Below are 15360 nucleotides of genomic sequence, written 5' to 3' on the forward strand. Positions count from 1 at the left end.
TTGCATATTTTGTTAAAACTATATGATACTCATATGTTTTAGAAAGAGTTTATGTAAATTGGGTCGAATGCCATGTTTGGGCCTTGCGCCAGTGCTGTTTGGACCCTTAGGGGTTGTTTCTTACTATACACTCATTGTTTTAGATTGAAAATCTATACTCAATCATGTTTATACTTGTTTACCGCATAACTCAATTTTATGACTCTATTTTGATGCATATAAATATTTTGGGCCGAATGCCCTATTTTACTTAAATGCCCGAGTGGCTTGAGAGGTTTATGACTGAGTGAGGCCGAGGGCCTGATTTGTGAGGGTGAGTGTGGATCGGGGCTGCCCGCCTGCAGCATACTTTATTATTATAGCACGTGAGTTGTCCGTGCAGTACGTGAGTTGTCCGTGCAGATTATAGCGCTTGGGCTGAAGGAGCCCCTCCGGAGTCTCTACACATCCCCAGTGAGCGCTGGTACCTACTGAATGCGAGTGCTGAGTGCCGAATGCTGAGTGACTGGGAGGCATGAGTTATTGTGAGGTATGCCCGAGTGGCAAGAGTTATTATGAGGCATGCCCGAGTGGAAAGAGTGATTATGAGGTATGCCCGAGTGGCACGGGTGACTGTGAGGTTTGCCCGAGGGGCTATATATGAGTGATGTTTTGCCCGAGGGGCTGTTTATGATTTCATCATTTGTTCTCACCTTTGCATTTCTCTCTGTTTGAAAACTGTTGAAAAATATCATTAAATGATTTTTACTGGAACTGGGTTTAAACGAGAAGTTTGATTCAAATCCTGATTATTTTTAAAAGCATGTGGTATTTTACTGAGATTTCCTGATATGAACGTTATACGCATTATTGCTCGTCACTACTGCTCAGCCTTTATTTATTATTATTATTTACTGAGTTGGCGTACTCACGTTACTTCCTGCACCTTGTGTACAGATTCAGGTGTAGCTGGACACGGTAGTGGTTATTGAGTGTTCTGGTTGCAAATTTTCTTGGAGATAGCAAGGTAGTTGTTTGGCAATCGCAGCCCCTGCTCTTCTCCCTCTTATCTTCCTCTAGTTGTATTTAGTTATTTTTCAGGCTGAGTTAGCCTTGATATTGTTAGACAGTTTGTAGTAGATGCTCATGACTAGTGACACCCCGATGTCGGGCTTTTCATTCCGCACTTTTAATTTGATTGGAACTTCTTTACGAAGGTTTTTATGTTAAATAACATTGAAATTATCTTTAAAATAAAAATATCATTTTTTTTGGAAATGAGTCGGCTTGCCTAGTTCCACGATAGGCGCCATCACGACGGGGGTTAGTTTGGGTTGTGACAAGCATATAAGAGCAAAATAACAAGTAATAGGTAGAACAAGTGCTAATAAAGTCAAATAGAGCATGTAAGAGTAGATTAACAATGAGAGATATAACATGTTATGACAATTCAATTAAAGGCATGGAAAGAGTCTAAATAATTTAAACCGGTCAAATACCATATATAGCCCGTGTACTCACTTGTCACCTTGCATACATGGCTTTTACATAACATAAATAGCACAATCAACCCAAATCTTAAGGGGTAGTTTCCCCCACATAAAGTTAGGCAAGATACTTACCTCAACTAGGCCAACTCAACCCTCCGAAATAGCCTTTCCGCTAAAATTTGTCTCCGCACAGCTCAAATCTAACCAAAAATGACTTAATAATATCAAACAATGCAAGAGAAACTAATTACTATAAATAAAGGTACAATCTTTATATTTTCCCAAAAAAGTCAACAAAAATCAATGACGAACTTGCCTTGGATTCCGAATCCAAGCTTACCCGAGCAAAGCTCGAACCAATACAAGCTCACACGAACAAAAACCGACTCAACCTTTATATTTTCCCCAAAAAGTCAACAAAAGTCAAAGACGGACCAGCCTTAGATTCCGAATCCAAGCTTACCCGAGCAAAGCTCAAACCAATACAATCTCACACGAACAAAAACCGACTCAATCGGCGTCCGATAGCTCAACCAATTCTCCAAAATATCGCTCTTGGGTGTTCATAACCCAAATGTCCAACCCACACTAGTTGGGTCTCATATCTCTCAAAATACTCCTCCAAAACTCGCCAAATTCGAGTATGTTGTTCTCCTAATATAGGAGAACAAAACCCCAAAAGGAATCGTGTCTAACTCATTTTTAATTTTTAAAATTTAGGACATTACCCTAGGTCTTGATTCAAAGAATTAAATGGGTTTTCAATTAAAATCATGGATTAAAGCTTAAACCAAAGGAATGAATCAAAGAGAAATGCTGAGGTTATTATTTTGGACCTTACCCCATGGAAGAAGCGTGAAGAACATCCTTGAATTCTCCCAATCCCAAACTTTCAAGATGAGAAAAACTCTCATAACATTAATAGCAAAAAAATATCCAGCTATTCTACCTCGTTTCTTGAGCCAAACGATCTCAAAACTCACTTTCTGATGCCTCCAATGGATTTCTCATGAAATTCCAGTCAAGTTAAGCTTTTGAATCACTCCATTTGATCTTATAATGAAGGAGATATGTTAGTTTCAATATTTTGAAATAGTGCAGATTTTTAAATGGCCATACATTCCTCATACGATGTTGAAACTTGATGATTTCAGTTGTTATGATTCTAAAATTACGATACAGATATAATAATTTAGTCAAAATATGAATCAAAGGCCGTTTGCTCAATATGATAACCTTTATGCTCAAATCGATGTCGAAATCGAAAACAATCACCATACAACCCAAACTTATCTAAAACTTATCGAAATTTAACCAAACTTTGTGGACATGTCCAAAATCATCATACAAACTTATTGGAATAAATCAAGTCCGTTTATCTAAAAGTCAAACCTTGGTCAACTCTTCCAACTTAAAGCTTCTAAAACGAGAATCATTCTTCCAAATCAATACCGAACCGTTCGAAAACTGAAACTAACCATTCATGCAAGTCATAATATATAATGAAAGCTGGAGGGGAGCTATCCGCAGATGCGGGTCACACAAGCGAAAATATGGTCTCAGCTATGATGAATGCTGGAGGGGAGCTATACGCAAATGCGGGTTTGTTCTCGCGAAAGTGAAACAGGGCTCAGCTTGGGATCTTCGCATATGCGAAATTGTGGGCGCAACTACGGGTGAAAATATGGGTTTTGCCTCGCGCTTGCGATTGCACAAAAGCGGAAGAATGTCTCCAGGTGTGAGAGGTCGGCCATTTAGTGGTTTCCGCAGAAGCGGCTGCAGGTCCGCAAATGCGGAAATGCCTAAGTAGATTGTATATATTTCGGGAGTTTATTCATTTTATCACATTTTGAGTTATGGAGCTCGGATTTGGGCGATTATGGAGAGGGTTTTCAGCACATGGATTTGGGTAAGTATTTTTGACTCGGTTTCGATTATATTCCATGATTCCATCTTCTATATTGGCATTTGATTGATGATTCTAAAAGAGAAATTGGTGGATTTTGCATAAATTTTACTAAAGCGAATGATTGGGTTTTGAACATTGATTCGAAATCAAATTTGAGTGAAATTAGTATAGTTGGATTCGTATTCAAATGGGTTGTCAGAATTTGTGAGTTTTGTCGGATTTCGAGGTACGGGCCCAGGTTGACCTTTTGGTTGACTTTGAGTATTTGATTAATGATTCGACCTTATTCGTTTGGGTTTGTTTCCCTTAGTATTATTTGATGATTTGAGTTGCTTTTGGCTAGTTTCGAGCCGTTCGAAGGTCGATTTACGCGGGATGGCATTTCTACAGTATTGTTTGCCTTGCTTGGTATTTGATTTGGCTTGCTTGAGGTAAGTATCCTATCTAAACTTGGTTGAGGCACTAGTTGCCTCAGTTATTTGTGATAGCTACGTGCTATGGGTGTGCATATGTATGGGGGTTGAGCCCATTGCGAGCACCGGGGTATTTATCTATGCTCGGGGTAGTGCTTAGGCTATGACATGCCTTGAGTTGAGTGATAAGCCTCATAATGTGATGTATCTCTTATTTGTACCCCATATTGTGAGCTATTTGAGGTTGCATAGAGGTTAATCTCCTGATTTAGCCCGATAGCTGCTATTTTGTGATGTATTCACCTGTTTTGAGCTATGGTTTCACACTTGCACATGCATACACCTTAGCATGTCACTTGTACTAGTCCAGGATTATGAAATTTGATGTTCTTTGATCATGTACATGTATTCTTGTATATCTACTTTATGTGTGATATGGTTTGGACTGGTAGTTTGTGACCACGCTGGATGAATTTTGATATTGTGCCTATGACTAAGCCGGGCGGATTGTGATATTGTGCATGTGACCATACCGAGCAGATTGTAATATTGTGCTTGTGACCACGCTGGCGGATTGTGATATTGAGCATGTGACCACGCTGGATGGATTGTGATTATTAGCATGTGAGTTATCTGTACGGATCTAGATATTGATATTATTGGCACGTGAGTTATCCATCAAGCATGTGAATTGTCCATTCGATTGATATTATTAGCATACGAGTTATCCGTGCAGCACATGAGTTGTCTGTGCAGCGTGTGGATACGAATCCATCCCCCTAGGTTCACCCTCTCATGTTTCTCTCTTGATTGTGTACACGCGGATTGTGAGAAACCGGAGGGTTTTTGGTTAATGTGAGCTCTAGGAGAGCTGGTTACTTGTTATGTTTGATTACTGAGATTCGGATGTGGGACTGAGAGCCATGATGTGATTTCTATTTCGATCAGGTTGCGCGGTGCAACAGATTGATATATGATTATTGCACTTCTTCTTTATTTGCAATACTCCTTGGCTGTTTATCTGAATAATTTTATATCTTCCTTATATATTGGATTGTTGACTAAGCAGAGTATGTTAAAGATATTTTGTGCTCCAAGGTGATCTTATATGAAATTTTATGATTCGTTCATATTATTATTCCGTACTTGTTGGAAATTATGAAGTGTACGGGTCATTGGCGAGTATCATTTATAATTCTTGCTTCTATTACCTCGCTGAGGTTAGTTATGATACTTATTGTGTACATGGGGTCGGTTGTACTCATACTACACTTTTGCACCTTGCGTGCAGATCCTGGAGTTGATGTTGCTTCATATGGCGGGAGCTGGCATTAAAAACGTACTTACTTTCCAGATATAGCTACCATTTATCCTTGGTAGAGTTAGATTTGTAATTTGTTATATACATTTCAAAGAGATGTTGTATTTATTTTATACCATCTTTGTAAATCTAAGTCTTAGAAGCTCATGATTTATATTACCAATCCTTGGGATCTTGTATAGAAATTCAGTTATTTTTTACCCATTGACTCCTATTACTCTCACTTGAGTTGTGTTGAATGTTATTTGGCTTACCTAGTGGGTTGGGTTAGGCGCCATCATGACTAGTTGGATTTTGGGTCGTGACATTTATGAAATGTTGAAATCAAATAGTCAGCAAGTGTCTTTGACACAGTTGATAATCAAATTGATCAAGATCTTGTTCTTGATCCGAGTGGTAGTGGTAATTCGCAATCCCAAAATCCTTCTGACGAAACTGAATTTTAACTACGAAAGAGTACCAGAAAAAATATATCCAAACATACTTATGAAGTTGAAGATTACGTTTTCTTGGTATCTCGCACATAAAAGGATGATCCAAAGTCTATGACTGAGGCTTTATGGGCCCTGCAAAAGATGAGCGAATGAAAGCAATAAAAAATGAATTAGCCCATGAAAACCAATAAAGTTTGGATGTGTTTGACCTTCCACCTGGGCAAAGAGCCATTGGGAACAAATTGGTTCTCAAAGTTAAATGCAAAACGGATGGGTCAATAGAAAGATACAAGACACGATTGGTGGCAAAATGCTTTACTCAAGAAGCTGGAATAGATTATGAGGAAACCATTTCACCAGTTGTGAAGTTTACCTCAATTCGCTTACTTCTGGCTATTGTTGCACATTTAGCTTTTGAATTAAACCAAATGGACATGAAGACAGTTTTCTCAATGGAGAACTAAATGAGAAAATCTACATGGAATAACTTGTAGGCTTCATTGTTAAAGGCCAAGAACAAAAGGTCTGTAAATTAAAAAGGATCTATTTATAGCTTGAAATAATCTTCAAGGCATTGGTATTTAATTGTCATGACCCAAATCCCATAATAGGTCACGATGGCTACCAACAATATGGTTAGGCAAGCCAACAGTGAACCTCCAATTTAGTTATCCATTTTACCCTTTAAACTTAGAAAATTTCATTTAAATAAATATAAATTAAACATAAAACTCATAGAAACATAAGCACTACTTTACAAAAATAACGGGTACGAATAGTACATAAAGTAAAGTGATAGTAACAATAAGTACAACTGTGAAAGTCCACTAGAAGCCCCCAAAACCCGATGTCACAAGTGCATGAGCAATATAGGGAATATACATAACTACTATAGCTATTGTATGAAATGAAATAGACAGAAACAGTGAATAAGATAGAGGAAGACTCCGAGTGCTGCAGATTGATGTATGGAAGGCAGCTCACCACTAAGTCTCCCTGATGCGTTTACGCGCTCGTGTGACCACTGGAAGTACCTGAATCAGTACCTGCACAATCAGTGCAGAAGTGTAGCATGAATACGTAAATCAACGCATACCCGGTAAGTATCTAGTATAACCTCGAAGAAGTAGTGATGATGAGTCGACTTGACACTTACTAGTGGTCAAAATAATAAAAATATATAAAATAGACAGGTATGAAATGCAACAAGTAACAACGAAACAGATAAACTTTAATAATAAATTTCCAACATGGATCCTTACAAAATCACTAAGATGTCCTAACTAGACCCGAAGGAACAAAATCAACTGATATCAATACCAAATCAATCCCAAGTGTCACACACAAGTATGCCGAGGTGAACGACCCGATCCCATAAGAATAGTGTTACACAATACTGCCGAGGTGAATGGCCCGATCTCCTAAGAATAGTGTTACATAACACCGCCGAGGCGAATGGTCCGATCCTATTAGAATAATGTTACATAATTCTGCCGAGCCAAATGGCCCGATCCCATAAGAATAACTTATAACACTGCCGAGGCGAACGGCCCGATCCCATAAGAATAGAGAAACTCTCTCACTCGCGAAAATACATGCGAGTCGTGAAGACACGGAACTATCATTCATTAATATTTCACAATTTCCAAGGTAAGAGGCTTGATCATTAATTTTATTCTAGTCTCAATCTCAGTCGTAAATTAAAAAAATCAAACAAACAAGATTAATCCAAATAGTACATTTAAAGCATGATGTGAATCTAAGTCTACCCGAACATAAGCATGAATCTAGCTACGTATAAACTCTTGTCACCTTGTGAGTACGTAGCTCCCACAACAAGTAGCACACAACGATTAATACACTCATGGGAATGATTCCCTCTTAAAAGATTAGGCAATAGACTTACCTCTCTTCCAAACTCACTACCCGACTCTTAAACCTCACTAGAAATCCCCAAACGACGTTGAGCAATCCGAAACTAATCAAAAGTCGTACAAACTAATCAATATATGCTCAAAAGTTCATAATTCATCTATTAGAGTAATTTTCCAACTCAATTCAGAATGTACATAATAATCATCACCGAGGCTCCGGCCCACGTGCCCGGATTCCGAAAATGTTCGAAGATAATTTTTACCCATGATCTCATGAACTAAAATATATAATTTATTCTCAATTCCATAATCAATTTCTGTCACGACCCAAAATCAAACTAGTCGTGATGGCACCTAACCCGCCCCGTACTACAAGAAATCGGCCTTTTTGCGGCAGCTAATGTCGCCACAAATGGTAAGAAAGTCGCCACTAGTTTTTAGCAGCGACTATGGGCTCGCTCCAAGCACTACCGTTATTGAACGTTTATTGTGGCAACTCTAGAGAGTCGCCACAAATACTACACATTTTGTAGAGACTGAGGTGGCCTCAAAAACATGTTTCACAAAATTTAATTTAGGCGGGTCGTTACTAAATAGTGACATATAGTGGCGACTGTTAGTCGCTATAAATGACATTCAGTAGCATTTTTCTTGTTGCCACAGTAGGATTTTCTTTTTGTGGTAGCTAGAGTCGCCACTAAAGCCTCTTTGTTTTTACAAAAATAATAATAATGCAATAGCCAATAGTATTCTTGCTAATTTACCAATAGCATTATCATTATAATGAACACCATGGATACTCTTAAATAAAACTGTATAGAAACTTTTCATTACCAAATAGTCTGCAACAAAGTACATTACGCTCTATAATACACTGTCACTGCACATACACATGGAAAAAATAACATCAAATGTGTTCGAACTCCTACTTATTGAATAACCTTATCCTTCGCTATTTTAAGAAACAAACCCAAAGGAATACGTCTTCAAACTATTCCAATATCTTCAAGTTACTCTAATGTCTTCAGGCTACTCCTTGAGCAACTTAATTTTGTTGAAGTACTATCTCCTTGCTATTAAAAAAATAAAGAATAACAGTAATATATGCATGCATACAAAAAAGAGTTGATCTTAAGCCAAGTACTAAAGGAAAGCATATGAAAAGGAAAGGTCTACTACAATCAGAGAGAACCATGGCAAGTGAATGTCTTTCAAAAAATTCACACTCATCCAAACTGGCATTTTAAGCGAAAGTTGGGTCTTCCGGTATGCTTTCCCGAAGGTGTAAAAGACTTTTTCAAGTTTGATTGAATTTTCATTGTAAGCCTAATGGAATGAGTAATATTAAGTTTTGAACGTAAAATTGTCTGTGCAGCCAAAAGATCCAGACACATATTCAGTTATATCTAGTAGAAGGAACATTAATTACATTTTCCTTCTAGTTCTTATCTCAAGCTATAAACTCACACTATGCTATCTTGTCAGCAATGGAACCTTTATATGGTGATCAACAACAGAGTAAGCGAGAAATTTAAGCTAAATTTTACTGTGTATTATGAAACTTACTGAAACATATCTGGTGTTCAGTGAACGAAAATAATTTTATTAACAGATTTTGATACTAAAGAAAAAAATAGCATATACCAGTAACTTCCCAAGATGTTTTCCTATGAATCTGGTTTGTTAAGTACTTCTCTGTAATAAGGATTTTGCATAAAAAAGTGAAATCTACTAGAGTAGTATTTTCTCTTTGGTTTAAGATCGGAAATCATGCCAAATAGCATTAGTTGTGATATGATTTATCCTTCTATTTAAATATGTAAGGAAAAAAGGTCATAAGCAAACATGAGCTCAGAGTAGATAATAAGGCATATGCAACTTATATTGCATTGACATAGTCAGTTCATATAGGCACTCCTCCTGGCCTAACAACTTTTCTATAACTAACTACAAGATACAAGAAGAAAATGGTTGAATTTCCTATGTCACATGTCATAAGGAAATGGTAATTAATAAAAATCAGAAGGAAAGGAAGGAAATCACATGTCAACCTATCTCAAAACTCGTCTAAGTCGTTAAAAACATGAAAAGTCTTAACTATGTCGTAAGGAAAGGAAAATTTCAATTTCTATTTAATGAAAGGCTTAATACACTTAGGACAAAGAGAAAAATTATATTTTGGTATGTTACCAACAAAATGTCATCTTTTACTTGAGACAAAGTCAAAAATCATAATTTTGATAATGACCTAGAACTGTTATCACATGGCATCTGCCCTTCCATTTCTTAACTGTGCAAAATAAATTTACAGTTGTACATTTTTAAAATAGCTTTAACTGCATATCAATCTCTCTCAAATCATAAACTTATGCCAAGATATTCAAATCAAGGAGTAACTTTGTGTTAAAAATTTGTACTTTGTCAAGCATATGAAAAGGAAAACACTCATGGAAGAGGCAAAAAAAATTAAAGTGCATCTCCACCCAAATACAATAGACTAAGAGCTAGCACAAAATTTAATAAACCCACCAACTAGAAGAACAAAAGCAAGGTTGAACATACGATTTGCCAGACAAAGTTTCAAATTCTGTAGACTATTAAAAAGAATAAAACAAAAATAAAGAAATTATCTTATCTTTAGTTGATTATACATATTGACTATTGTTTCATGGAATGTAGATACAAGATTTCAATATTTGGCAATAATTTCTTTCCTATCTGAAATGAATCACATCTATAATTAAATATTGCTTGATTTACCAGATTTCAAGTTCAAATTTTAATAAAAAGTGAACAGAAGTCAACACCAATTGTAATAAAGGGAGCTTCAAACAAACCAAGGCATTTTCTAATTTATTCTATAATATAATTTAATGGTGGAAGATTGCTTACAGTAAATGCTGATGATATCAGCATTTGCTTCTTAAAATCAGGTACTATCTGCTTAAACTCGGCAATCATCACCGATGGTCCGTATAACTGAACATTAGGAAAATATTTTCATGCGTGTAGAATTTTTAATATTTTACGACATGAATAATTGGAAACACTATATGCACATCCAAATGAGGATCTGTTATAGGGCACAATGAACCAACAACAATTTCAATTAAGCATCACCCTTCTCTAGTAAGCCATTTCAATTTAAGCAGAAACCAATTTATGTTCCAATACAAAATATTGTAATTTACTTTAGCAATCAAAATAGAGATCTCCAGTTTATTTAACAGATAGTGAGATCTAATACCACCAACCTACTCCCAAAAATTAAGATGCAAAATCATCAGCTACAAGCAATAAATTGAGAGGAACTCCATTTTTTCGGAAAGTATCATAGAAAGGACACTTGTCCACATTCTTTGTCAAGAAAATATTGATAAAATATTCTCATGCTTTGCCAAGAAAATATCGTCTCATACCGAGGGTGAAATATCTTAATTGTACTCCATAATTGTCAATTACTCCTTCCAATTTTCATCTAGTCCCTCTCTCGCCATTTTTATTTAGGTTAAGAAAATAGCAAAAACTTTTAGAAAGGGGTTTTTTTCCCTATAGAGTTGAAAGACTTCAAGATATAAGAAGGCAAAGAAGAAACAGAATAGAAGAACTTATTTATATTTGCACGAACTAAGATTCACAGTTAAAACAGAGACAAAGGTAAGAAATCTAAAAGGGAAGAGAGCGATAGAGAGAGAAGAACCGACGGAAATATTTACCGGTAAAGGAATTGTCGATGAGTTTGCCGGTCACAGCAAAGGGATAGAGGATCCAGAATTTCGCAGCCGATGGAACTTTGTTGAGAAGTGTATTGTAGAAAATGATTTTGGGGGTGTTTTTTCTCGTTTGTCTAGGGTTTGTTTTTGTAATCTTTCATTTTAAAATCAAAATTATTAGTGGCGACTTCGCTGCCACAATAGATGGGTATATCTAGGGGCGGCTTCCAAGTCGCTACAACAACCTCATATTAGTGGTGACAATTCATCAGTCGCCACAAACGAATCTTTTAGCTAAATTTTATTTTTTAAGTGAGGAAAAATTTTGACTTTAGTTACACCTATTTGTGGCGGATCTTTTTTTATTGCCACTAATATGTTACTTAATGTGGCAACTATCTAGGTCGCCACTAAAACCCTTAATATTGTGGCAACTTTTTTCGTCGCCACAAAAGGTTGCCACCGAAAACCATAATTCTTGTAGTGCCGCTAGGTAAGCCACTTAACAATAACACAATCCAAATAAGATTAATGAGAAACAAATGATGGAATAACTGAACTTTTATTCAACAACTCAAGGACTGGTAGTACAAGTCATGAGCCATTAAGACTTAGATTTACAAAATCGAATTGATATAATTATAACATATGTTTGAAATGTACATGAATAAAATTCGAATCTAAAGCTACCTACCTCAATTGTGATTCTTGATATATACTCGAGGCGGTATCTCGGTGGTGATTCTTATTGTACACGAGGTGGTACCTTGTTGTGATTCTTGTTGTTTATATCATGTTGCAAAGAGATTTGGTAGGAACACTTCTTGTTGTTTGTTCTTCCTTATTTTTATCAGTTATTGTCCGTATATAATCATTGTGGTTCGCTTTAATTGATTCTCTTATGGTATTTCCATGCTTACAATTCTGGTATTAGTTCTTACTATTAACTTGTTTTGTATCAATTATTTCTCTGCCTTCTAATATTTACCCTTATTATGCTTTCTGTACTGTTTATTTATATCCTAGCAGGAATCTTGATCTGGCCTCGTCATTACTCTGTTTGATACTTACTGGGTGCCATTGTGGTGTACTCATATTACGCTTCTGCACATCTTTTTATGTAGATCCGGGTACATTAGTGATCGACTGCTAGCTACTTACGAGAGTTTAAGGTATGCCTGCTCGGCGTCCACAGGTCTCAGAGTCATCTTCCTTTACTTTTACTACTGTTGTATTTTTCATCCAGACAGTAATGTAGTAGACATTCTAGCTTACTCTGTAGAGCTTATGACTCAGTTCCGCCAGTTTTGGGAAAGTGTTTTGTTGAGATTCTGTTTATGGGAGATTTTATGAGTTTATTAGACCTGTTTTAGTATTTCTGTTAATTATTTCTGTCAAGTTTCTATTGAACGTTAGGCTTACCTAGTCGTAGAGATTAGGTGCCATCACGACATTCTACGGAGAAATATTGGGGTCGTGACAATAGGTGTCCTAGTATACCTTAAATTCTAGGTGGAGACTCTAAACCTTAAATAACCTTGTAGAGTGCTATAAGTTGTACGTTGTTTTGAAAAATAGGGTGCAACAATCTCTTTCGAGGATGAGGGATCAGATAACTAGCTATTGGAGTAGCAAATGATAGTCTGGGGTATTGCGAGCAATAAGATCCTCATGTTAGTGGTGGATCCTTTCCGCATTGTGATTGGATTTCTATATAAGGCTTTTGTACGACCTTAATGGGTTTGGATTATTATAGCTCTTGATGCTCGCAGATCGCACGAACTATTTGTTTGTATGAATACATGTGGTGTCAAAATGATACTTGCTTGGGTCTAGCCCACCATGAGCGAAGTGGGAGATGTTGGATATTGGGTTTGGGTCGCTCCATATGAGCTGATCCGACCCCGTTAGAAAGGATAAGTAAACGAAGTTAGATGGGAGTTACAATACCAAAAACTACCACATAGAAGTGGTACGCTTAAATGGGGAATCAGATTCCACAACTTGGTAACTTCTCTTACAATCGTCTTCTTGCTTTTTGTTCTTCAACAGAGAACAATTCTCTGTGATTTTTCCAACAAAAACACACAAGAGAGGAAAGACATCTAGTTTGTGGATATAAACTTCATTTCCAAGTGAATTGAAGTTCGACTTGGGGTAATTTTTCGGTGGTGAATTCAATAATTCTTCTGCTGTAAATAGAAAGGTACACAACTTGTTGTTCTGCCCCTCGTTTTAATCTAACAATTTAAAATGCTTGTCAAAGTTCACTTAATTTGTCTTTCTGAGAGCTAGAAAAGTGATAGTTATTAACAAAGATACAATTTCTTTATTACAAAGATTGATAGAGAAGTGTGGAGTACTATCAGGGCCCTAGCGAGGTTCATGCAAGGATTCAATTGAACTTTCTTCACCGCAAAGAGGGCAAAATTGTTTTTTTTTTTGGGTTATATATAGCTGATGAAAAAAAGGAAAGGCTCTAATGTAATGGCAAAGGGATTCAAAAATGCTTTAGGTCCTAAGTTCAATCCTAGGTGTACATTCTAACTTCCATTAATCTCTTTGTATAATATCATGGCTGACTACTATAGTATCAATTGTGAGACATTGTGCTATCAAAAACATGATAAGAGTACACTGCTTTAATTTGTGTACAATTTCTGTCTGGTATAACTGATTGTCATGACTGCACTAGTAGTGCTAAAAAGATTCAGCAGATAAAAAGGCTGGGTGTAAAAGCACCGAAATATAAGTTGAGAAAATGAGGTGTTGTGAGAACTAAAATATGTCTTGGTCGATCATTTCCGAGCATGGAAAATAAGTTGCAAGCATTGAAATTCGTTTTCCCTATCCTAATCTTTCATGATTTGACCTCTTCTTTGATTGGGATATAGTAAATATGCCCTAGATCCAATCTTAAATTTGATAATTTGAACATATTTTTGTGAACGTTATTTGATATAAAAATAGATGGCATAAGATATTCTTTTATCATAGTTATATTGATTATTTGATTAATTTGATAAGGCCCTTGATAAAATTTTGAGGCTACACATTGTGATGGAGATCGTGATAATGAGAGTGGAGTTTCTTATAATTTAATCTAAATTTGTTCTTGATCATAGGATTATTAATTTGGACATTAGTACTCCGGTTAGATCAATATTTACGTGATCGTAGTTATGGGATAAAGATTCGTTGATCTCATTAACTAAGTCACATAGATAGATGATGCATATGGAGATATGATCATTGAACCAACTCATTGGATAATTCCTAATGGTTAGAATTACCATAAACTATCAATAGGATATTCTCTTGAAGAATGTGATGTAAGAGATTCTTTTGACTTAAGATCATCATAGTAATAGACAAGTTATTTATTGTGCTTTGATACTAGACACATATGACCCTAGGGCAATAGTTGAAAGGATATTGGGTACGATTAAATATTATATATATATATATATATATATATATATATATATATATATATATATATAAGAGAAATTTTCAGAAACCACTATAGTTTAGTGGCTATTAACTTTCTATAGCTGCCATATACATATTTACTTCCTATAACTAATATTTCGTTGCTACCGGATTGTATTCGCTGTATTCGCTATTGTATTCATGAATACAGCCGCAGAATTGGCCTAATAAGTAGGGAGTCCAGCTGTTTAATAACGAAAAGAGGATCAATTAGCGTGTATCACTCCTAATTTAACTCAACAAATTCAATTCTACAAAATTTCGTTGCTACTGTGATGTATTCCATGTATTCGCACGCCTGTATTTATAAATACAGTGAGGTAATCGCCTAAAAATATAGACTACAGATATTTAATTATGTATTCTATGTAGTCGTGCGATTGTATTTATAAATACAATGAGGTAATCCGCCTAAAAAATAGTGATTACGTGTGTTTAATAACGAAAAGCGCAATATCGAATTGTATTCAATTTTACTCTATTGAATTCAGTTGTATTCAAATAACAAAAAATCAAAAAATATAGTGTATACCGTTCTATTCAATTTGACTGTATACATTGTATTCAATTCACCGATATTCGTTAGTAACTATTATACAGTGTATTCAATTCATCGTATTCAATTCGATTGTATTCAAACAACCAAAAATTACAAAAAACAGTGATAGCCGACTGTATTCAAAAAATACAGACCTTCGGAATACATAAATACAGACGAAAATATAATGCATTTAT

At 35.8% G+C, this 15360-nt stretch overlaps 2 long non-coding RNA genes across 3 annotated transcripts; one reads left to right on the forward strand and one right to left on the reverse strand.

Annotated features, from left to right (window-relative positions):
- Positions 1-6278: 6278 nt before the first annotated feature.
- LOC104097234 (uncharacterized) lies at positions 6279-11261 on the reverse strand. Of its 2 annotated transcripts, none has more exons than XR_011409852.1 (3): positions 11137-11261; positions 10313-10399; positions 6279-6592 (listed from the first exon to the last, which is right to left on the reverse strand). It is a non-coding gene; the product is annotated as an uncharacterized lncRNA (long non-coding RNA). The 2 variants fall into 2 exon arrangements; XR_011409851.1 differs by lacking the exon at positions 6279-6592 and adding an exon at positions 8218-8493.
- Positions 11262-13115: 1854 nt separating this feature from the next.
- On the forward strand, positions 13116-13790 carry LOC117277051 (uncharacterized). The gene is made up of 2 exons (XR_004507319.2): positions 13116-13339; positions 13474-13790. It is a non-coding gene; the product is annotated as an uncharacterized lncRNA (long non-coding RNA).
- Positions 13791-15360: the final 1570 nt, after the last annotated feature.

This window comes from Nicotiana tomentosiformis, chromosome 7 (genome assembly GCF_000390325.3).
Source record: "Nicotiana tomentosiformis chromosome 7, ASM39032v3, whole genome shotgun sequence".
In the NCBI taxonomy this organism is placed as follows: Eukaryota; Viridiplantae; Streptophyta; class Magnoliopsida; order Solanales; family Solanaceae; genus Nicotiana; species Nicotiana tomentosiformis.